Genomic DNA, 26,019 nt, shown 5'->3' with positions numbered 1-26,019 from the left:
GGACCGTGTAAGCAGATGATGGCAACCAAGAAAGACTAATTCCAGAAAAGAAATCCAGATGGCCAGATTCTGTTTTTCCTCAACAGGGTCGTTTCTAAAATAACCATTGTTTTTTTTAAATCTGACAAAACAGGAAACAGAAGTAACTGGGATAAAACCAAAATCTAGATCCTTTCTACTCTGTTATATGTCTTTCTTCTCGTTAATGTGTTTCTAAAACAATGATTTTTTTTTTAATATTTGTGGTTTTATAATTTATTCTACAAGGAAACCAATGGGAAAGACTTGCCAATTTCTTTGGAACTGTAATGCAGGGTAGTAAAACAAATGAAGATCTTGTGATTGTAAAGAGACTAATTTTCCAACAGAGTTACGGAAATATTTTTTCTAAGAAACCAGCTCAGTCAAATGAGGCATTTAGACTCTGGTTACCATAGTGCTTGTGTCTTTCCTTGCGCTGGGGTTACCTGCTCTGTAGCCTTCCCTTGAAAGTTCTGTTCTCTTGGTGTCATCTCCTGAAAGCCGAGATTAGGTACCATGGTGTCTGCTTTTAAGTTCTAAAAAATACTGAAGAACCTAAACTTTAGTGTCTGCATGGTGACATAAGCCACATCGCTAATAGCTCATCTAGTTAATATGAAAAAATCATGCTTTCACTCCCAACCTAAATTGGGATTGAGTTCCAGGTGAACATCATCCTCCAGTTCCAGTAACCAAAACTATACACTGGTCATTGCTCAGATTTCGATTTTGTTTCGATTCATGTTGTCACTTGTAGAAGTTTGAACCCGGTTCTTCCTCCAAGCCCCATGCTCCCAGAAATAAGACAGAGACTCAAAATATATTAACAAATACCTTGGCCATAGAGCTAGACTCTTCTCTGACAAATTCTAACCCACTTACTCAAATCTACATTCCGCCATGTGGCTCATTACCTGTGCTCAGGAATCACGAGTCTGTCTGGTCACATTTTCCAGGACAAATCTCTCCAACCTGGCTCTATCCCAGAATTCTTTCTGCCTCCTGGATGTCCCACCTTCTATTCTACCCTTTCCTATAGGCCATAATTTTTTTTAACTGAAAGGTGATATATCCATACAAATACACAAGATACTCTCTCTACAGTCACTAGCATTCTTAAAGCCTTCAAAGAGCTAATTATTCCAATTCTACTTTTACTTCTAATGCACCAACACCAACACCAACATTCAGAGACCATCCATGGGAGGACTATTGCTTTAAAGAACTTATGTGCACCGACTTTTCCTTTCAGTTTATTCTGGTAATAATGCCACTCCAGCTGGGTGTTAGTATCAAGATGAAAAGGTGTTCTATGTACACCAGCCTGGCCGGGAACTCATAGAAGTTCATCTGCTAGGATTAAAAGCTTGCTCCACCAAACATGGCTTTGATGAACTGACTCAATCTAACAGCAGCAGAGTCAGTTTTCTGTGGCCTTTGATTTCTTACAATGAAAAACAGGCAACTCGGATACCAGGTTCAGATTATAGGACAAGAAAATGAGACAAAAAACTACAATCAGACTTTTGTAATTCTGGTATAAGTAGGTATAAATAGATTTTGAGAGCAGGTTGCTCAGAACAAAGAAACATATAACACACAAGCTCTCCTGCCTCACTACATAAGCCAGACAAAAGAACAATAGACCAGAAGGTAAGTGTCCCTAGCCTAAAATCAATTCCTTTACATTCAAAAAAATCCCTTTCAGAGCTGAGTCAAAACTATCCAGAACAAAATAAAGCCTTGCTGGGAATCTAGAATTTTCTAGTATTTTCACATAAGAGAAAAACTGACTTTCAAATGAAACTGCAAATGTAGCTATCTTGTCCAGAAAGAACTAAAGAAAAATGCTAAATAAATGCTTCTAATACTAGTAAGTAGTACACACATAAACCTGAAATTTCATTTGCAAAGCAGACTGCCCAGTTGACTCAACTCAATGATACAGAATTATCCAAAACCCAGAAGTTAGTATGTTTACCTACATTAAGGGAGGAGTTATTTGAACAGAAGAGAAAGTCTGAAGACACAGTATAGCAGCAAATTCCCCTTAATGTGCAATAAAAAGATATAGAAAATATCCAGAAACTCTCATCTATGTGAGATAACGGAGTCCTCAATTTAAGATACTCTTCTCTGTATATTTCAACGTACACTAAAGCAGTACTATTCTAATTTTCCTATACCTGTGATAATAAAGGGTAGCCAATTTGAACAAATGAATAAATTTAATTGAGAAAGAACAAAATACTTTCCAAAGAATATATTGTTATCATTTCAGATACACACACAGGCACACAGACACACAGACACTCTCTCTCTCTCTCTCTCTCTCTCTCTCTCTCTCATGTGTCAATTTTTTTAAACAAAGAAGAATACAGATCTTTAAGATCTGTTATACTTCTTACACCCAGGAGACAAAGAAGAAACAGTATCAACATGCCTTCCAGAGCTCTGATGTCTGGGTGCCCTCAATACTGACATATTGCCTAAACGGAAAAAAAGAGCATTCAAACCCAAACTAATTCTTCTCATTAAAAACATAGTCAATTTTGAAAAATCACATTTAAGAAAAATGTTAACATAATGTAGGATATATTATGGAATGTACACCACCTTAATAGATGAATTTCCTTTTCTTCAGTTTTCTGAATGTTAAGTCACTTCTTACAATAGTACAGCATTATTTCCTATTCTACCTTCTAACCTTCTTCCTTTAAGATTATAATTTTATAAGATAAATCTGATTATACAATTTAGTTATGTGTAGTTTCACCTATTTAGCTTTGATAAACTCCATTCTGCACAACTCTACAAATTTTATTTAATGAAACAATTACAATGGCTACTACTACCCAATGTTGTTGATAAGTAATAAAACACAAGAGGTTTACAAGGAGTTAGATTAATTCTCACAACACTATAGGGAAAAATTACTATCACCCACAACTTTTATATTAGTAATATAAGTTCAACAGCTGCTGAGTGCCCAAATTGGAACTTATTTCCAGTCAGTTTGGTTTCCAAGCTCTTAAATTATTATACTTGTTGTTATTAAAATCTCGTTGTAATAAAATACCCACCACACACATCCAAATAGAGCACACAAAACTAACACAGTTCCACTTGGTGAAATTTAATGGGAGAACAAGACAAGGGAAAGGGGCAAGAGAAAGAAGAGAAACGAATGAAGAGAAAAGAGAGCATGAAGGCAGAAGGAGTCTGCCTTTCATTTGGAATATGACATAACTACTCCCATGTGGAATTGGGATTTGTACCAAAGGAATACTGGGAAAGTAGGGCTCTTGCCATGTCAACAGTTACCAAATGATGTCGCTGCTCAAGGCAATTCCTGATACCAACAATACTGCTGTTATAATTTGACATATTTCAAAAAGTAGTTCACAAAAAAACAAAGTCTATATACACAAGGAATTGTTCTTTCACCATTAGCTGTTACTAGTTCTGCCGCATGACTGTTATATTTATGGAGATGAAAGTAAATATTATCTAATAAGGAAAATTACTGACTTAGAATAACCAGAGATTGTTAATAAGAATTATTATAACCCAACTATTAGGATAACATTACGTTATAATAATATTACTTCTAATAATCCCCCTGGTGATCCAAAATATGATAGTACAGGTCCTAAAACTGCCACCCATTTCTCCTTGTCTCAAACTCTGGGCGAATTTTTCGTGCACTGTGACAGCCAATTCTGTGAAAAACTGACTCATAAAAGGGCAGTGAAAGAAGAACACAGACTGGAGACAATTTAAAAAAAGTCTATTCAGTCCCATAAAAAGGACACATGCCTGTTAAGATAAAGGAGAGAGCAAGCAGTGAAGATCCAGGTAAATATATTTAAAATGCAAGTTATACCAGCCCTCAAGAAACACCGAGAAGTCAACAAAATGATCTGAGTATTAAAAGGAAAAAAGAAAACAAACAAACAAAAAACCCCAAAAACCCCAAACCACTCTTTCTCTTCAACAAGGTGGCCAAGTAGCAGATACCAACATGCAGATCTTCATGAAGACCCTAATGGGCAAGACCATTACTCTTGAGATTGAGCCCAGTGACACCATCAATAATGATCCAAGACAAGGAAGGCATCCCACCGACCAGCAGAGCTGATATTTGCTGGCAAACATTTGGAGGATGGCCACACTCTGTCCAACTACAACATCCAGAAAGAGTCCACCTTGCACCTGGTGCTGTGTCTGCACAGTGGCATCATTGAGTCATCCCTTTGTCACCTTGTCCAGAATTACAATTGTGACAAGATGATCTGCCACAAGTGCTACTCATGCCTGCACACAGTGTAGTAAACTGCTACAAGAAGTTCGGCCACTCCAACAACCTGAGCCCCAAAGAAGAAGGTCAAATAAGACTGGGGCCATACCTGGCCTGTGACCCTGTGACCAAATAAAATCCATTGACAGGGACAAAAAAAAAAGAGAGAGAGAGGGAGAGAGAGAGAGAGAGGGAGAAAGAGAATGACAAATAAAAATATCAAGCTGGGCACAGGACTTAAACCCTAGCATTAAGAGACAGAGGGCAGGCACATCTCTGTAAGTCTGAAGGCAGCCTGGTCTACAAGGTGAGTTCCAGGACAGCCAGGGCATTACAGAAAACCCTGACTGTAAAACAAAACAAAATTCTGACAATTAGCTTTCCTGTGTAAAACCATTATGACTCTTTAGCATATCCAACAAAAATTCATGTATTGGTGGCAAGAAAATACACTGTTAACTATGAATACTCTATGCTGGTATAGAACACCAGACAAACCCACATTTGGAAAACAGCTGTGTAAGAAATATAGTAAGAAACACATTTAAACAACTAACATTATTGGATTTTGTACTAAAAACTGAGATCTTACGAGTAAACTGTAGTGGTTTGGCTTGATGCTGCTTGTATATTATTGTTCATATTGGTTCCTCAAGAGGGGTTGCCCCCACCCCACAAGCAGAGCATCATGTACTTAGGTGATGCTATGTGAACCTTCTCTCCACTTTAATAGGTCAATAAAAGGTTAGAGCCTATGATTGGGTACTGGATAGGAAAGGTGGGACTGGAGGCTCAGGAGGGGGTGGCAGGTAGAAGGAGAAAAAGAATGAAGGAAGAGGAGAGAAGGAAGCCACTATGCACCAGAATCATGTGGCTGGGAGCAACCAGAAATAATAAGGAGTCTTAGAATTGGGAAATAAGTTAGTATTGTATTAGATAAGCCCAATGTAGGCATATAACTTATAATTAAAATATTTAGATTGGGTGTCTTTTACATGGGCTATTAGGGTTGGAAATTTTAATAACAAATTGACAAACCCATGTCTGGCTTAGAACCGAAGTAACCCGATACGGAAATCCACCCCCATCCACTCATTATTAACAACTAGGGCTTCACTCTAAAGCTGCTTCAGGGTGGAAATTAAGCATGAATCTAAAGGGTGTACAGAGAGCTAACTGAGAGGCTCCCTGCCCAAGCCCCAAGCAAACCTAGGCAACCAGAGGTAGAACAACAGTCCTGAGCTGGGACACAAGGTGGCGCCAATGCCACAACATAGTTGGGGTTCCCTGAGTGTGAGAGAAAAAAAAGGACAGGAAGTCAAGATTGCCTGAGATGAGACCTTCACAACTGAAAATTAGCAACTGAAAACACAGCAGGTATCTTTCCAAAGCTTTCTCACAGATAACAATGGGCTGATCTAGGCATCTCTCTCCCAAGTCAACCTTCCCATGCACACTTTGATTTCCAACATCCCTCCACTTCTAAACACAGGTAGCAAGACCAGCTCTCTCAACTGCTTACACTGCAGGCTGTGTAAGATCAATACACAGGCTGAAGGCTATACAGGACAGTCAAAAGACCTAAAGGGCTCAAAACACAAAAGCCAAGGGTCTTTGTACAGTCAGCCCCTCCCTACTAGTGAAAGAATCTGAAAGGACCTTAATGTCCTAAAACAAACACCAGAAGGAAACAAAGATAAGAGAAACTTCAGACCAAATATAAGAATTAAAATAGTACCACTGCACTCTTTTCCTGCTTGGTTTTTTCCCACATAAGGTGCTATAGAGAATTGAGGAGTTTCTTAAGTAGTGAATATAAGAAGCAGTGATTTTGTTTTTAACATTCTTAGCTTCTCAGAGTATATATGACCAAAGTCTTAGAAATTAAATTTGCCAAGGTATGTTGAAGAAAATTTTTGCATTTTCTATAGGCTAACTCTAAAAGCTAGACCAGGATCCAATCTGAAGTAACACTCTACAAGCAAAACTTGTAATTATATACAGTATGATCTGCACTCGTTAAGCAAATATCTTGATTGATTAGTACTTAACTTTAACTCAACGAATAAATAAAATAGTTAGATTCAGTCATCACAGAGACAACAATAGTACAATTAATACAGTAATGAAAATGTAGCTCTACCTTATGTCTATATAACAAGGAACTATAGTAAGGACTAAAGAGTGCTAATATTGCACATACCCTAAGAGACATGGACCTGGGCAGGAGAGATAGCTCAGTGGATAAGAGGTCCTGAGTTCAATTCCCAACAACCACATGGTGGCTCACAACCATCTGTAATGGGATCTGATGCCCTATCCTGATTTGTTTGAAGACAGCTACAGTGTACTCATGTTAATTAATTAATTAATTAATTAATTAATTAATTAGCCATGGACCCAGAGAAAAAAGGTGAATTCATCTAAACCAGTATGAAGACAACCAGACAATCACGCACAGTGATATATGAAGAGATCTCAAATGACAAATATGTATCAGTCAACTGCACGGGTTAAAAAAATGACACAGACATACATATTGACAGCAATTTGCTGTCAATTGGGGGCAAACATACACAACTATGACCATCAAGAAGACTCAAAGTTAAGAAAAATTTGGGTAGTAATACTCAATAAAGAAAGACAAGTGCTAAAATGATCAGAAAGGAATAAATCTAGATTGGGTAAATGAAAACTCAGAAAGAAATTATTTGGTATAAAAAAAAGGAAAATAAAATTAATTAAATAAATAAAAAAATTTGGGGCCAGAAACAGATGGAACAATCTCACTGGGCAAAAGAAAGTAGGTGAATAGGTGTCTTACAGTTTTATTGCTGTGAAGAGACGCTGTTACTGAGTCAACTTTGATAAGGAAAAGGGACATTGGGCTGGCTTACACTCTCAGAAGTTTAGTCCATTATCGCCATGGCGGGAAGCACAGCAGCATTCGGGGAGGCATCGTGCTGGAGAAGGAGCTGAGAGTTCTACATCTTCATCTGAAGACAGGAGCAGGAGACTGTTTCGACACTGGTCATAGCTTGAATATAAAGACCTCACAGCCCACTTTCCCAGTGACCTACTTCCTCCAACATGGCCACACATACTCCAACAAGGCCCCACCTCCTAATAGTGCCACTCCTTATACAACAAGCATTCAAGCATATGAGCCTATGGTGGTCATTCCTATTCAAATCATCACAGCAGATAAGTCTTTAGACAGGGAGATCATAGCTAAAACTATATAAAAATTAAACTTTCCAGATATCTTCACAGACCCACAAGACAAACTACTCATTCATTCCAGAGACTAGACCCAGGAAGAGTAGATAGAGTTGGTAGAAGAGGCAACCAATACAAAGGGGTAACTCGGTGATACCCTTTCTAGACTGACAATTGTGGCCCTTTCCTGACCTTCTTTGACAAATCCAAAAATGTTCTCTGCTATGAATGTACCCTTTCTCAAGCAAGAAAAAACAGATCTTTCTCTAGGAAATCACAAGCATGCACACCAAAGGACCTCAGGGCCAACCCTAATCCTGAGTTCCTGCATGAAGACCCTGAGAGATGAAGTGAAGCCTGGGATACTTCTTCAGACTCCAACATGTTGGAAGCGCCAAAGCTGTGATTTCTGCCAGGGAGAGTTGCTTACATGGGATAGAACCAGCCTGGAAGAGATATATTTTACAGGCAGAAAGATGGAGGGATGGCGCCATCTAAGCCTCTGATATCAGATATTAAGCTAGAGCCCTGGTTCTCAACTTTCCTAATGCTGTGACGCTTCAATACAATTCCTTGTGTTGTGGTGAACCCCAACCATAAAATTATCTTTGTTGCTACTTCACAACAGTAATTTTGCTACCGTCATGAATCATAATGTAAATATATGTTTACAGATGGACTTAGGGAGCCCCTGTAAATGGGCCATGACCCAGAGGTGGGAAGTCTGACCTACGGGACTTGATGTTTACATGCTGCCTTATCAGTCTTGCTTGGTCCAGCGTTTTCTGACTATGCCCCCATTCCTCCTTTTAGGAAATAGTAATATATATCTTTTCCATTGTATGTTGAAATGAATTCAGTTTTCAAATTCACAGGGTTTTATCGAGACTGTGGGAGTCCATGGGGACTTCTGAAGTAGGATTAAATATACTTCATATTTTAACAATGGCCTTTGGAGCCTGGGAGGGAAATGTGGTGGTTTGAATGAGACTATCTCCCATAGGCTCAAATGTCTGAACCCTGGTGGTGACTTTACAGGCTATACCTTGCTAGGGACTAGCTCTGAGGCTATTATATATTGACTAGCCCCAATTCCTGTTCACTCTCTCTGCTTCATATTTGGGGTTTAACATGTGATCTCTCAGCGCCCTGCCATGATGGTCTCATGGAAGCCCAACCAAAATGACCTCTTCCATAAACTGGCTTGGTCATGGTATTTCATTATAGCAACAGAAAAGCAAATAAGTCAGACTATAAGTAATTGAAGATTAAAACAATTTTTTCTTAATCTTCAAAAGTTCATGATAAAATTGGGCACAAAACCAGTAAAAAGCTCTCAACATCTCTAACCATTAATATAGATAGCAATTCCTCTAAATATTGCAGTGTTCCATCCTCCTGCTTAACAGAACAAACGGTTCCTCCAGCTTCTAGAACAAGACAGCCAGGTGCTCATCCTACAACCGAGAAAAGACATTCCAATAAACAGCAGGTACAGCTCCCTGCCACAAAAATAACTTTAAAATCCCAACACACTTACAAATACAATTTCATGGTTTTACACTGTTTTGATTAGTTTGCTTCTTTTTCTCCATCTTTATTAACTTGAGTATTTCTTATTTACATTTCAATTGTTATTCCCTTTCCTGGTTTCCAGGAGAAAATCCCCCTAACCCCTTCCACTCACCTTTTATATAGGTGTTCCCCTCCCCATCCTCCCCAATTACGACCCTCCCCCCAACAATCACATTCACTGGGGATTCAGGCTTAGCAGGACCAAGGGCTTCCCCTTCCACTGGTGCTCTTACTAGACTATTCATTACTACCTATGCTGTTGGAGCACAGGGTCACTCCATGTATACTCTTTGGGTACTGACTTAGTCCCTGGAAGTTCTGGTTGGTTGGCATTGTTGTTCATATAGGATCTCAAGCCCCTTCAAGCTTTTTAAGTCTTTTCTAAGATTCCTTCGATGGGGGTCCCATTCTCAGTTCAGTGGTTTGCTCCCGGCATTCACCTATGTATTTGCTGTATTCTGGGTGTGTCTCTCAGCAGAGATCTACATCCGTTTCCTGTCGGCCTGCACTTCTTTGCCTCATCCATCTTATCTAGTTTAGTGGCTGTATATGTATGGTCCACATGTGGGGCAGGCCCTGAATGGGTGTTCGTTCAGTCTCAATTTTAAACTTTGCCTCCCTATTCCCTCCCAAGGGTTATCTTGTTCCCCTTTTAAGAAGGAGTGAAACATTCGCATTTTGGTCATACTTCTTGAGATTCATGTATTCTGTGCATCTAGGGTAATTCGAACATTTGGGTTAATATCCAGTTATCAATGAGTACATACCATGTGTGTTTTTCTGTGATTGGCTTACCTCACTCAGGATGATATTTTCCAGTTCCATCCATTTGCCTATGAATTTCATAAAGTCATTGTTTTTCATAGCTCAGTAGTATTCCATTGTGTAGATGTACCACATTTTTTTGTATCCATTTTCTGTTGAAGGGTATCTGGGTTCTTTCCAGCTTCTGGCTACTATAAATGAGGCTGCTTTAAACAGAGTGGAGCACGTATCTTTGTTATGTGTTAGGGTATCTTTTGGGTATCTGCCCAGAGAGGTATAGTTGGGTCCTAAGGTAGTTCAATGTCCAATTTTCTGAGGAACCTCCAGACTGATTTCCAGAATGGTTGTATCAGTCTGTAATCCCACCAACAATGGAGGAGTGTTCCTCCTTCTCCACATCCTCACCAACATCTGCTGTCACCTGAGTTTTTGATCTTAGCCAGTCACTGGTGTGAGGTAGAATCTCAGGGTTGTTTTGATTTGCATTTCCCTTATGACTAAAGATGTTGAACATTTCTTTAGGTGTTTCTCAGCCATTCAGCATTCTCAGCTGTGGATTCTTTGTTTAGCTCTGAGCCCTATTTTTTAATACTGTTATTTGTCTCCTGCAGTCTAATTTCATCAGTTCTTTGTATATTTTGGATATAAGCCCTCTATAGGTCATAGAATTAGTAAACATCTTTTCCCAATCTGTTGGTTGCTGTTTTGCCCTTACAACTGTGTCCTTCACCTTACAGAAGGTTTGAAGATTTATGAGATCCCATTTGTCAATTCTTGATCTTAAAGCATAAGCTATTGGTGTTTTGTTCAGGAAATTTTCTCCAGTGCCCACATGTTCGAAGCTTTTCCCCGCTTCTTCTTCTATAAGTTTGAGTGTATCTGGTTTGATGTGGAGGTCCTTGATCCACTTGGACTTAAGCTTTGTACAGAGTGATAAGAATGGATAGATCTACATTCTTCTACATGATTACCTCCCTTTGACCTAGCATCATTTGCTGAAAATGCTATCTTTTTTCCTTGGCTCCATTGTCAAAACTCATGTGAGCATAGGTGTGTGGGTTCATTTCTGGGTCTTCAATTCTATTCCACTGGTCTATCTGTCTGTCTCTATACCAATACCATACAGTTTTTATCACTATTGCTCTGTAATACTGCTTGAGTTCAGGGATAATGATTTCCCTGGAAGTCTTTTTATTGTTGAGGATAGTTTTAGCTACCCTGGGCTTTTTTGTTATTCCGGACGAGTTTGCAAATTGTTCTGTCTAACTCTATGAAGAATTGTCTTGGAATTTTGTTGGGGATTGCATTGAATCTGAAGCAGTCATTAAAAGTCTCCCAACAAAAAAGAGCCCAGGTCCAGATTGGTTCAGTGCAGAATTCTATCAGACCTTCATAGAAGACCTCATACCAATACTATCCAAACTATTCCATGAAATTGAAACAGGTGGAGCACTAAAGAATTCCTTTTCTGAAGCCACAATTACACTTATAACAAAACCATACAATGACCCAACAAAAAAAGAGAACTTCAGACCAATTTCCCTTATGAATATCAACAAAAAATACTCAATAAAATTCTTGCAAACCCAAATCCAGGAGCATATCAAAACAATCATCCGTCATGATAAAGTAGGCTTCATTACAGCGATTCAGGGATGGTTTAACACACGGAAAACCATCGACGTAATCCACTGTATAAACAAACTGAAAGATAAAAACCACATGATCATTTCATTAGAGGCTGAGAAAGACTTTGACAAAATACAACACCCCTTCGTGATAAAGTTCCTGGAAAGAACAGGTATTCAAGACCCATACCTAAAGATAGTAAAAGCCATATACAGCAAACCAGTAGCTAGCATTAAACTAAATGGAGAGCAACTTGAAGCAATCCCACTAAAATCGAGGACAAGGCTGCCCACTCTCTCCCTACTTATTCAGTATAGTTCTTGAAGTTCTAGCCAGAGCAATCAGACAACAAAAGGAGATCAAAGGGATACAGATTGGAAAGGAAGAAGTCAAAATATCATGATTTGCAGACAATATGATTGTATACTTAAGTGATCCCAAATGCTCCACCAGAGAACTACTAAACCTGATAAACACCTTCAGCAAAGTGGCTGGGTATAAAATTAACTCAAAGAAATCAGTGGCCTTCCTCTACACAAAAGAGAAACAAGCAGAGAAAGAAATTAGGGAAATGACACCCTTCATAATAGTCCCAAATAATATAAAATACCTCAGTGTGACTTTAACCAAGGAAGAGAAAGACCTGTATGATAAGAACTTCAAGCTTCTGAAGAAAGAAATTGAAGAAGATCTCAGAAGATGGAAAGATCTCCCAAGTTCTTGGATTGGCAAGATTAATATAGTAAAGATTAGTTTGCCTTTAAAGTGAAGCTATAGGTGACAACTAGTGGTATACTTTGTCCAAACTGCAAACAACTTACTTTTACTGATTAGTAAATTTTTTTTATATTTTTTGTATTTTTCAAAAATTAGAAACATAAAAAGAAAATGTTTTGCTATATACAGATGATTAACTAATAACACTTTGTACTAGATACTTATATGTTTTTCCCAATTCTCAGTATTACTAGAAATGCTGAGATAAACAAAAATATATTAAATTGTTTTGTGCAAGAATATCTACTTCCTCTGAACAAAATTTTTGAGAGTAAAATTAACTTTAAAGGTTATAATTTTTGAACAGTGAAAATATATACTACCTGAAGCCATATTGTAAACTAAAGTGAACAAAAATTATCTGGATATGTAAATATCTTTATTCATTAAAACAGTCTTTTTCCCAGCCATGATTTTCAGATTTCGTCCTCCAACAACACCTCCTCATGGTAGGCAGAGATTCTGTATGGAGAGAAAAAAAATAAGTGAGTTTTATACCATAACGTACTCTTCATTGATATTTTATCAAGGGAAATGGGAAAGTTGAAAACTCAAATGTCCAATTAACAAAAGACAAAAGTATAATCCCAAGTAAACCTTATCAAAATGTGTTCTTTTCAGGTTGCTTTATCAGTGCAGTCTGTCCAGAGAACATCCTCCCTACACTTTTAGTCTCATATTTAAACACTTTCCAACTTTCTACTTGTAAGAGGGGTCAATGGGGAATCTATGAGCTCCTGAATTACACTTAATATCCTCTTTGGATAAAACATCAATAAATCCAACTGTAACTTACTCGTTACCATTAATTAGTTAAACAATCTATTAAAATATTTCCTTCATCATCTGACCTAAAATGACTCTTAAACTGTGTCATACAAACAACTCAAGAAAACACACATAATATAATACGTCTACTAAGCAAAATGTACCCCCAAGAACTTCATTAAAAGATCTACATAAGGGACTTGTTAGTGTGATAACAAATTTAATACATGAAGTTGAAACAAAATATATTTAGGGAGTATTACTTACTGCAGACCCATGCCAAGATGTGCTCTTGAGAAATGATTACATGCAAGAGATCAGGGGTAAGAAGGATTGGGGGGCGGTGAGAGCCTGGAGACTGGGTAGAAACAGGCAGACAAGAGCAGAGCCATGAGGCCAGAGAAGGGAAGACAAGGTCAGAGGACAGAAAAGACTGGCATTCTTAATGCAACACTTAACTGTACTGTACAACACCAAGATTACCAGATCCTGGCATGTCTCAAGCTTCCAGCCTAGGGACTAACTAGATAAGTCATTGTTGGATCAAAAGAGGCACAAAGTTAAATTTTCCAGGTACAAGTTAGGCCACCACTGCATTAACTTTCATAAATTAATGCAATATTTACATTGCTTTCTGTAATTCTCTAAGATTATATCAAAGACTATTATATGAAGCCTTCAGTATCAAAGTCAAACTAGCTTTGGTAAGATTTGTAAGAATCTTTAATCTTAAAACATATTTTTTCCACACACATGATTCCTAGTTTTTGAAATGCCTTTTGATTTGGTTTCTCTTTCTGACATTTGTATTAACAACATATTATATACATGAAAAATGGCTAAAAACACACGGACGTTTTCAGCTAAGTCTCTAGAGTGAGAAAGACAATTTAAATGTTTTAGGGGCCTATGTAAAAGGCCCTGAGAATAAATTACTAATTCTGTGGACTTTGCTCTTAAATTTGCTCTAGGCTGGTACCAGGGTGTTCCATGGTGTGTTCCATATCAAGCACAGAATTGCCAGATGTATCTCACAAATTCTCCTTAAGAGACTTATTTGCTAATCTTCATCCCTTAAGAGCCAAAGAAATTCCTATTGCATAATGACTGGTTCAAAGAAACTCTGAATCTATACACGTACTTTTAACAGCAAATGATTTGAACATTCTGCAAATGTGTATGCGGCAGTCATTAAATGTAACAACATGTAGTCATATGCATGAGAATGTCCTCACAGACTCTGATATTTAGACACCTAGCTGGTGGTGCTGTTTGGAAGGGATTAAGAGGTATGGCCTTGCTGGAAGAAGCATGTCCCAGGAGGGAAGCTTTGAGAGGTAAAGAATGTTGTTTATCCAGTCTGCTCTCTCTGCTTCTGCTCACCACCATGCTTCCCATCAAGATGTCGATTAAACTATAAACAAAGTTACTTTCTCATGGGAAAAGCAACAGGAAGGTCTCTTCCTCAGGTTTGCAGCTTACTTGGCAGAGCACCAGGATTCTCTGCTTGAGAAAGTCTGCTTCCTTTGTCTCAGTTTGCTTAGAATGACAAAGACCCTAGGTTGCCTGCAAGCTGGCAAGCTAGGAACAGTGTCCTTTGGCCATTTCTCTACAAATAATAAAATATATCTTCAAACTTAAAGCCAGGTATGGTGTATTACACCTTTAATTTCAGTGTCTGGGAGGTACAATGAGGAGAATCAGAAGTTCAAGGCCAGCCCTATCTATATAATGAACTCAGGACCAGCCTCAACTACAGAACCCTACTCTCAGTTCTTATAAAAAAAATGAACAAATAAAAGAAAAATAAATGAGAAATAAAAAATAATAACAATTCATTTGATTATTCATTTAAGAGCACGGTATGCTCACTAAAATTTCTGGTGTGAAAAGCCAGTGAGAAAATCATTATTGATGGTGTAACAAGGAGGGTATCAAGTCTGACACTGAGAAAGATATGAGTATGCATCAGGGGTGCAGCACTCGCCTGTCATTGAAGAGGCTGTGGGTTTGGTGTCAATAATTAAGGAAAAACGCAAAACCAAGCAAGCCCCACAAGCAGCTAAAACTGTGTTTTCTATAAAAAATTGTCCCAAGGCAAAGTCACTTACTAAGTAGTGGAAATCAGTGAAATAAATATCTGAAGAGAACAAAACTTACAAATACCTGCTACTTCTCCCCAATGGGATTCTTTCCTCTCTGAGAATAATCTGTCAACTCCAGAGGAGTGGCTGAAGAGCAGCCATAATTTTAACAAACACCACACGAAACGAATGAGAACTGGAGTTGAATCTTCCAAATATACTGATCTCTATATTACCAATAAGAACTGAGGCTGGAGAGAAGTCTCAGTGGGTAAGAGCCCTGACTGCTCTTTCAGAGGTCCTGAGTTCAATTCCCAGCAACCACATGGTAGCTCAGATTAGATCTGTAATGAGATCTGATGCCCTCTTCTGGTGTGTCTGAAGAGAGTGACAGTATACTCACATACATAAGATAAATAAATTAATTTAAAAAAAAGAAATAAGAACAAACTAGAAGTAAACAAATCAAGTTTTCCGGAAATTAAACCCCGGACAACTTCTACTAAAAGACCAAATACAAGGCAAGTGATACATTTCTCGACACTTGCATTGATACTCATTGCCCTAGTTAGGGTTATTATCACTGTGATGAAACACTGAAGCAAGTTGCAGAGGAAAGAGTGTATTTGCCTTACACTTCCACTTGGTAATCCATCACTGAAGGAACTTGGAATAGGAACCCAAACAAGGTAGCAACCTAGAAGCAGGAACTGGTACAGTGGTCAACCAGTGGTGCTGCTTACTGGCTTCCTCAGCTTGCTTTCTTATACAGCCCAGGACCACCAGGCCAGGGGTGGCCACACCCACAAGAGCCTGGGCCCTCCTGTATAAATCACTGAAATAACACCCTATAAGCTTGATTACAACCTGATCTTATGGGGAAGCATTTTCTCAATCGAGGTTCCCTCCTTTATGATGACTATAGCCTAGATTGAGCTGACATAAACATGGAGAGCATATTCATATGTACATGTTCATATTTCACTGAAACCAACAAGACTCTTGTTTCACATACTCAAATATTATCATGAAAATATATTAAATTGCCATTAACTGTACATGTGATTGGGTAGCAAAGAGTGTTTCAGTCCAGCCAGGACTACATAATGTTGGGGTAGAAATCTCATTTCGCGTCCAGACAAACCACAATGGGACAACAAGGTTCCATGTGGAAATGTTTAATGAGAGAAGAGTAGAAGAGGAGAGGAGTAAAGACAGGCCATGAGCATGAGGAGGGACGGGGGAAGGAGAATGGGGAGAGAAGGGACAAAGGGGAAGAGGGGAAGCAGGGCGAGAACAAGAAGCAAGAAAGGAAGAGAGTAAGAGAATGAGGAGGGGACAAGCATCCCCTTTTATAGTGCCAGGCATAACTGGCTGTTACTGAAGAGTTAAATTTCAAAAAGTTAGTCATAATCATTTGGAGCCACCCCCTCCCCTTCCTTCACTCTAGAGGTGAGTCATCCCCCTGCTGAGTGTGATGGATCATCCCTACCCACATTGCTGAGCAGCTAGGTTGCACGTATGCTTTCCTGATGTAACTCCGTGCCAAAAGTAACTACACCATTTGAATTAGCCAATCCTGTGTAACCGCGCGAAATTCCATGGCTTTCCCTATATAAACCCCCACCTTTAGAGGTTCGTGGTTCATCGGCCCTCTGTCTCCTGCGTGAGATGCGTGGCATGTCGGCCCGAGACCTCGGTGTCGGCCTGAGATCTCGTTAATAAAAGATGCCTCTTGTTATTACACCATGAATGGCTTCTCGAGCTTCCTGGGGCATGCCGCCATCCGGAGACTGGAGCGAGAGTCCCAATTTGGGGTTCTTCCTTTTGTTCTTTCATTACCAAGTAATTGTGGGAGTGGAGCTTAGACAGAAAACTAACACATAGTGAGAACCTGTTTCCAAGAAAAAAAAAAAAACAAAAACAAAAAACAAACAAGGAAAATGAACAAAAAAGTTTTTTCCAGGACTGAAGAGATGCTTCAGTAGAGAAGAGAATATAATACTCCTGCAGAGGATCAGAGTTTGGCCAAAGCAAAAACATCTAGCAGCTCACAACCACCTGACTCAGCTCCAAAAGCTCAGACGCACTCTCTGGATGCCAGCACCTTCATTCACATGTGTGCATACCCACCATCACCACCAAGCAGCTACTACATACACATGCATATTATTAAAATAAAATAAAACATTTTAATAGAAAAAATTTTGAAAATTCAGACTCAAACTCTGAACATATATATCACAAATTCTCTCCTAAAAGTAGTATAGGAAAAAACTCCAGCATTAGAACCTCATTGATAGTAAAAAAAAACATGTAGTATGTGGAAAATTACTACAAATCATTTATAGGATTATACTCTATAAGGTGTCATGGTATAAAAGCATAAATTTCTGCTAATCCATAACGATCACCAGAAAAGAAATAGTTTATTGATGTCTCTGTGGTCTTATCTATAGAGAGGTTCCCCACTCCACAAGACTTGTCTGTATATTTAAATAAGACTTTGTCTAAAGGGAAGAGGGCAATGGATTAGGATACAAATAACATGATGAGGCATAGTTCAAAAAATGAGGTTTTTCTTCCTGTTCCAAGCAACTTTTCCAATTACAATGTGTCCTCTTTACTATGCTGACTCATTAGGAAGCAATGGTTCTGTATTGACAAGTCATCAATTATAAAGCTAGACTTGTAGGTAAAAATCACCTTGTTTGAGCTGATTGGGTTTCCAAAGCTAATTGTATGGTGTTTGCTCATCTCAGGTGAGCATCAGTGATAAACAGTGTCTAAAATACAATGCACAAAATAAATCAGCCCACAACTTCTCTATATTCTGCAACATTAACAGAGAAACTATCAATGATGATGTCAAAAACTTAAGCTTAAAAGTAAATTAGACATGAACTCATAAACCTACAACACATTATGCCCATCATTTGGGGAATGTCCTCAAAACACTTTAGTGATTTATCACAGGATTCTATCCTGCCAGTGCAGAGCAAAAAGCATATTGGAACAGACTTAGAATCCCTTTGAAAACTATACAAACATAAAGTTACTTAAAGGCACCATCCAACCGCTACAGAGAGACACAATGGAAAGGATTTACTAATGAAAGACCTCAGCTCAGATCTTAGTCAAAGGACTGCCACCTTAGCTATTATACAGAGTATATTCAAGAGCAGTGAGCCTCAGATCTCTTCACCTATTAACAAGAAATGTGACTGACTAGTGATCAGAAAATCCCCATGTGGGGCCATATGTGAATATTAGGTAGTGATGTGACCAGAGTAAAGAGAACTGAATGTAAATATGTCAAGCAAGGAGGGTTCCATTGTTTAATCCTGTCTTTAGCAGTCTTTTTCTTATTTAAGTTTTAAATTTAAGTTCTGAATAGAGTCTCCTCAAGGTTTAAAATTAAAGAGTTTTGAACAGATGTGACTGATTTAAACTAGTCAGCTAAAAATAGTGTAAAATTCCTCAGTGTAGTTTTGTGTGGGTCCCATGTCCACTCTGCCACAGGGCAAGGCTGCAATAGGCGGGATGTGGGAGATGACTGCACTTACCCCATCGACCAGTGGTTGTGTGGGAGGTCAAGGTACACTGCTCTGGGGATGATGAAATGCAGTCTGAGGCACAGGACCACTGGAGCTGCCTGAGGGATTGGGAAGGTTCCTTGGGCCTGCAACAAGGCAGGGGCTTTCTGGTTCTTATGCTCTTAGGCATCCAGGTGCCCCTGAATGCCACAGAAGAGTTGAGAATAGAGTTGGGGCCCATGGAACTGGATCTAGTCCCAGGCTGAAGGGGAAAGAAGGGGGTCTCTAGCTAGTCCTTTGAGGAGAGGCTTTGCTTGGTGAGGGGGTGCTTGGTGTGGCTTGGTTGTGGTGGTTGCTGTGGTTGGGAGAGCAGGGAGGCCTTCTGCAGGAGATTAGATGCTGGCTCTGTAGTCTAAAGCCTTCTCTGTGGCTCACCATGGTGAATCCCAATAAAATGAGGCAGTCCATGGTTTTACGATATTTATCGGCATGGTGAAAAGTGAATGATTAAAACCATACTCCACTTCTTAGGGTGGACTTGCGACTAAGTACCTTTTGAAGGGTGAAATATCTAGGAAGGAAAGGTTATTGGCTAAGCCTCCAGGCCTTTGGTACCTCATTAAAATGGAGAAATGTCTTGAGTCTATGAGACCACAGGCCATGTCCTCTACCTGTGGAGGAACTTGAGGCATTACCTTTCTGTGACTGATGGCCATGAATCTATGGAGGGCTGTGGGCTTGTGATCTGCCTAGTTTCCCAGGAGTCAGGCGAAATGCCTACTGTCTCTTCAGTGTCACCGGGATTTCTAGCCTTAGTTCAACCAGGAACCAGGCTCTCTTTCATGGTACCACACAGTTCTTACTTCTTGTTTTCATATGACTCTATGAAAGTTGCCCAAAGTGCTTCAACCACTGAAAGGTTCTGTAAGCTAAAACTGTAAAGAAATATTAAGGCAAAAATATTAAATGTCAGCCAATCAGTGACTATAAAATATAACTATGCCCTGTTCCATGCAACATACCAGAACAGTCAGCCAGCTGGCTTCCCTTCAATGGAAGGGGAATGATAGAGCAGCATGGATTTAGAATGTTTACAATAGGCTTCTTGACTTACAGGATTACTAAAGCATGTGTCCTTCTTGATGGGCACAGCAGTAGCAGCTCATTCTGGACTTCAATGTACATGTTAAGAGGCCTCTCACACCCCATCAAAACTTCCTTTTGTCTGCTTACGTGGGCATTGGTAAGCTTTACTTAATTTTGCTTATTTTTTGGATTTTCTGACATAGGGTTTCTATAGCCAAGGAAGGCCTAGAACTCAAAATTATCCTACTGACTCAGACTGGGTCTTGGCATAGACTACCACATTTGATTCTTAATTTTAATATTTTTCAAAGGAACTATCTTCATTAGGAACAATCAGGTTTTCCACAAGTGGCATTTCACATATTTACTAAGAAAATTACTTATACAATAAATAAGAAAGAGCTCATTTATCACACCCTGACAAAATGCTCCCAAATACAGCTAATGGCATTTGTAACTCCTAAAGATATGAAGTATTAATGAAAGAAACTGAAGCTTGCCTTCCCCCCCACACCCCCATAATTTCAACATTCAGAAGACTGAGGCTGAACAGTTATGGCTGGTTTGGGCTACCTAGGAGTGGTAATGGCGGTGTTGTGGGGAGGAGACATAAAAAGAACAAGCCAGGTAGAGTAAATCATACCTGTAATCCCAGAACACAGGAAGAAGCTAAGGCAAGAGCATTCTGAGTTCAAGCCAACAGAGGCTAGATAGCTATGTAGTTAGATCCTATCTCAAACAAACCAATAACCAAAACAAGTAAGTGCAACTGCTTTGAGTGACTTTATTCAGTCTCATTGCTGTGGTCATATACAGATACAAAGTGCTACCTTACCCTCACTTAATTGTTACAAGAAATATTTGTTAACTAAAACAAATGTACAATGAGTTCACTGTTGTGCCCATTTTAGTTGTTTGACATAACACATAATGTGCCACAAATGTAGAGAAAGCAACCTGGGGCCACTCTTAGACAAGGAGAGAGAAGCTGGGTTTGGGCCCACACTTATCTCTCTTCTCAGTACCTTTCTCCCTTACCTTAGCCATCAGTTTCCTACTTAGGCAGTTACTTACAACTGAGGACCTTAAGGTATAGTGCAATCCAGGGACATCTGTATTTAAAGGGGCTTCTCTGTAAGAAATCAATGGGACAGTCTTTTAAATGAAGAGAGCTGGTGAAACTGGGATATCACATGCAAAAAAAGATGGACCATTAGCTTACACTATATATAAATATTAATTCATAATAGATTTTAAAATGGACTTAAACATAAGACCAAAACTACTGAAGTCTAGAAAAAGAAAATAGGTAAATATTTTGACAGTGGATTTGTTAATGATTTCTTGGATATGATATGAGCCAATTGGATAGCTCAATGGGTAAAGGTTCTTGCGTCGCCAAGCCAGATGTAATCAGTTCAATACCTGGGACCAACACTAAAACCTGACTCCTACCAGATGCCCCTGACCTCCTTGTTTTGAGGTTTGGTCTGTTGCTTTGCATTGTAATGCTAACTGCAGACCCCCAAGGCCTGATTGTCCCAGAGACAAGAGTCCACAAGTAGACCCAAGTGATGAGATGTGATATTTTCCCCAAATTATTTCTGATAAGTGAATAAAGATGCCAAAAGTCAACAGCTGGGCGGAAGACACAGAGACAGGGTTTAGCATTCCAGGACTTCTGGCATCAGAGAAGAACCATGAGGGGAAAAGAATGTGAAGGGAGGAGGAAGCCTCCATGGGTCAGGTAGGTTGGCTAATTGGAGTTAAGAGAAGCCCACACATAGGAAATTTAATTTTATAGTGGGATTATTGGCTGTGAAACAGACATAACAGCAAGAGGATCCATATCTGCCCAGCTCCTTTGCTGATTAATGTAAATATAAAGCTTGTGAGTGTCTTTTATCTAGGAACTAAGTGGTCAGAGGCAGGGGAGAAACCCTGTGTGAGGATTAAACCATTTCTACAACATTCACACATACAAATCCTGTCATACACACACACACACACACACACACACACACACACACACACAAATAAAAATTGTCACTTTTAAAAGGGGTAAATGAATTTGTCATCACCTATGAGGATCCAAATTCTATCACTACAATCCATGGTGTAGGAGGACGACCTCCCCACTCATTTGTCCTCTGGTCTCCATATACACACACTAACATATATAGACATATGGACACAGAATACATTAATGAGTTAATTAATTAATCAATCAATCAATTAATTAATTAAAAGTTTTTCTAATTATCTGTTCTTGGCCCCAGCTCACTCTGTCTTTGCTTTACACAGCTCAACTCCCCACATCTGCCTCCCCTTCTCTCATGCCTGTCATTCTTTCATGTGTGTTTCTCCTCCCTTAGTGTCCATGTTTAAATCTATATTCGCCTTCTTATAAACTATAACTCTGGTGATTAGACAGATACTTCCCAGGTTGAAAGAACTTGCTGTGCGATCATGAGGCCTGCAGTCTGAATCCCAGCATCCTGCAAACACCAGTCACTACAGCTGCCAGGAATCAGACAACGTCTTCTTAGGCAAAAATAATGAAATACTGCCAGTAATTTGGATGAATATACACTTATGAATATATGGCAAAATGCAAAACTTTGTCCTTTTAAGATGTAGCTAACAAAAAGAGTGAGTCAAAGGGAGGTAAACATACTGGTTTCTTTTATACCATGTGAACCAAACAAGTACTGTTATCTCTACAAATCTGTTCCTTTCTCATAAGCCAAATTTAAACAATGCTTTGGAAAACTATCCACCTGGACCTGGATCATCCTGCTCTGTTGTCTCCATCTCGCTTTTCCTCACCTCTCTTTCTCCTCCCTCCTTCCTAGACTTTTCCCCACCTACCATTCCTTCTCATCCAATGATAGGGTATGCCTTATCCCGGACTCGCCTTGCTCCATAATGGCATCACCTTACACAGAGCAGTGCCACAGATTTCAGCAGAATACAGGAGAGGGATGGACTGGGGAAATAGGATGCTCAATGTTCAACACAATGATGTGAAGGGTCAACATCTAGTCGAAATTCTGTTCTCAGACAGAACAAGGCCTACATTAAACTCCTGGGGTTGGCTATTTCTGTAGATTTCTAATTTCTCAAAGCCTAGCTGAGGAGACACCCATTTAGTTGAATGCTCACCTTGTTCAATCATTAATGTTTAGGAGGGTTTTTTTACCCTTTTACATCAATATGGGAAAGTTCGCCAACAGTAATAATAGTCTTGAATATAAGATCTGTTTGTCAAGTCCATTTTCCTCATGAAGAACTATTATAAAAATTGAGGACCAGCATGAAGGCTCAGCAAAAGGCTTTTGCCACAGAGCTTGATGACTTGAATTCAATACCTGGATCACATATGGTAGAAGGAGCTACCACCCACAAGTTGGCCTCTGACCTCCGCACCCATACATGTATACACATACATACACATAAAAATGCGATGAAAATTTAAAACGGAAAGCCTAACAAAATTAATTATAATTCAGCAAAGGTACCTTTAGTCCAATCCAAGTTGCTTTATCTTCTGCTGACTGCTGACTTAACAGTACAGAGGGGGAATGGAAAGAAATGGCCTATTGTTTTGACTGTGCCTAAAACCTCAAGCATGCCCAAGAGAAGGCAAGCCTGTAGGATGGGCAAGGTCCTAGAGGGATAGTACCAAAATATCACCACACAGTAGAGAACACATGTAGTCAGAAACTACTTAAACAGAATGTGTAAGTCCTCAATACACAGGACACAGTTGATGGTGCTTGGGGTGCAATTCTTAGGGGCCCTGCAGTGTGTAAAATACATGACACTTGTGTTATATAACTGTCTGGGATTCAGTGAATCTATATGTTTCAGTTCTAGCTTTGGATAACCTCAGCGGACCTTTGTGGAGTTTTTTTATCAATAGAGTAGCTCTTTACCTCCTCATAACCTTATTATGCTTTAGGCTTTTATTGTTTTATTTTTCCCTCCCACTATTTAAAGTTGACCAGAAGAAAAGGGTTGTGTTGAGGCTAAGTTGGTTGGTCCGGTTTTCTTCTTGGAGGTAGGCTTCTGAACATCAAAATATCTGAATAGACCACCTCACCTCTAGATCCCAGTGAGGGCTTTTCAATAGAGCCCAACTGAAATTGTCTGATTGTTTCTTCTCAAAGATCAGGAAAAAACAACAGTGCCATTTCAGACCTCTTATAGAGGGAGGGGCATGTGGCTGCCTCAGTATTCTGTTGCTCGTGATTTTTGTAAAAACCGAATTTTTAAAGTATGTTAATGTTTCACAAAGAGGAAAGCCACAGTTTGTGGTATCCTATAATTTTATGGCTTTACATTGTGTGTTTCTTCCTTTTAGGAAAAACCCTACCCAGTACAAGCCATCACATGCACAGAATGTCCAATGAGTGGGTTGGTTCTCCACAGTCCTTGGTGTAGTATTTAGTTTAGTCATTTACATTCTTTTGTATATGAACCCCAATAGGCTTATATGTTTGAATACTCAGTCATCAGGGAGTTGAATTATTTGAGAAGGATTAGGAGGTGTGGCCTTTGCGAATAGGTATGGCCTTATTGGAGGAGGCATGTTATTGAAGGAGTGGGTTTAGAGGTTTCAAAGTCCAGTGTATCATTCTGGGATATATTAGGATGTACAGCCCTCAGTTACTGCCCCAGCACCTTCTTATTTGCTTCTGGCAATGATAACGTGTACTGATTTTCTAAAACTGTAAGCAAGCCCCCAATTAAAAATTTTCTTTTACAAGAGTTGCTTTAGTCATGGTATCTCCTCGTAGCAATAGAATAGTGACAAACACAGAGTTTATTTGACTTACAATTTCAGGTAACAGTCCATTATTTCAGGAAAATCATAGGAATTGCAGGAATTTGAGGCAGATGCCTGACGAATATTCACAGTCAAGAGTAAAGAGAGCATATTTGCATGGATAGTTACTTACTAGCTTTTTTCACTTGTATATATAGTTCAGGGCCCAACCTAGGGAATGGTGCTGCCCATAGTGAGCTAGGACTTCTTTTTTTTTTTTTTTTATTTTTTATTAACTTGAGTATTTCTTATATACATTTCGAGTGTTATTCCCTTTCCCGGTTTCCGGGCAAACATCCCCCTCATCCCTCCCCTTTCTTATGGGTGTTCCCCTCCCAACCCTCCCCCCATTGCCGCCCTCCCCCCATAGACTAGTTCACTGGGGGTTCAGTCTTAGCAGGACCCAGGGCTTCCCCTTCCACTGGTGCTCTTACTAGGATATTCATTGCTACCTATGGGGTCAGAGTCCAGGGTCAGTCCATGTATAGTCTTTAGGTAGTGGCTTAGTCCCTGGAAGCTCTGGTTGCTTGGCATTGTTGTACTTTTGGGGTCTCGAGCCCCTTCAAGTTCTTCCAGTTCTTTCTCTGATTCCTTCAACAGGGGACCTATTCTCAGTTCAGTGGTTTGCTGCTGGCATTCGCCTCTGTATTTGCTGTATTCTGGCTGTGTCTCTCAGGAGCGATCTACATCCGGCTCCTGTCGGTCTGCACTTCTTTGCTTCATCCATCTTGTCTAATTGGGTGGCTGTATATGTATGGGCCACATGTGGGGCAGGCTCTGAATGGGTGTTCCTTCAGTCTCTGTTTTAATCTTTGCCTCTCCCTTCCCTGCCAAGGGTATTCTTTTTCCTCATTTAAAGAAGGAGTGAAGCATTCACATTTTGATCATCCGTCTTGAGTTTCGTTTGTTCTAGGGATCTAGGGTAATTCAAGCATTTGGGCTAATAGCCACTTATCAATGAGTGCATACCATGTATGTCTTTCTGTGATTGGGTTAGCTCACTCAGGATGATATTTTCCAGTTCCAACCATTTGCCTACGAATTTCATAAACTCGTTGTTTTTGATAGCTGAGTAATATTCCATTGTGTAGATGTACCACATTTTCTGTATCCATTCCTCTGTTGAAGGGCATCTGGGTTCTTTCCAGCTTCTGGCTATTATAAATAAGGCTGCGATGAACATAGTGGAGCACGTGTCTCTTTTATATGTTGAGGCATCTTTTGGGTATATGCCCAAGAGAGGTAGAGCTGGATCCTCAGGCAGTTCAATGTCCAATTTTCTGAGGAACCTCCAGACTGATTTCCAGAATGGTTTTACCAGTCTGCAATCCCACCAAAAATGGAGGAGTGTTCCTCTTTCTCCACATCCTCGCCAGCATCTGCTGTCACCTGAGTTTTTGATCTTAGCCATTCTCACTGGTGTGAGGT

General features: G+C 39.5%; 1 long non-coding RNA gene and 2 pseudogenes across 1 annotated transcript; 1 reads left to right on the top strand and 2 right to left on the bottom strand.

Moving 5' to 3' along the window:
* Positions 1–26,019, bottom strand: part of LOC148006206 (polyubiquitin-C-like) — a 1,402,189-nt pseudogene that overhangs the window by 578,540 nt on the left and 797,630 nt on the right.
* Positions 3,957–4,457, top strand: LOC148006212 (ubiquitin-ribosomal protein eL40 fusion protein pseudogene; annotated as a pseudogene).
* LOC147994617 (uncharacterized) lies at positions 12,647–17,025 on the bottom strand. Its single transcript, XR_015685863.1, has 2 exons — positions 16,766–17,025; positions 12,647–12,748 (listed from the first exon to the last, which is right to left on the bottom strand). It is a non-coding gene; the product is annotated as an uncharacterized LOC147994617 (long non-coding RNA).

Source organism: Rattus norvegicus, chromosome 4, assembly GCF_021556685.1.
Source record: "Rattus norvegicus strain SHRSP/BbbUtx chromosome 4, alternate assembly SHRSP_T2T, whole genome shotgun sequence".
Classification (NCBI taxonomy): domain Eukaryota; kingdom Metazoa; phylum Chordata; class Mammalia; order Rodentia; family Muridae; genus Rattus; species Rattus norvegicus.
This window is presented reverse-complemented; position numbering and strand designations above follow the sequence as displayed.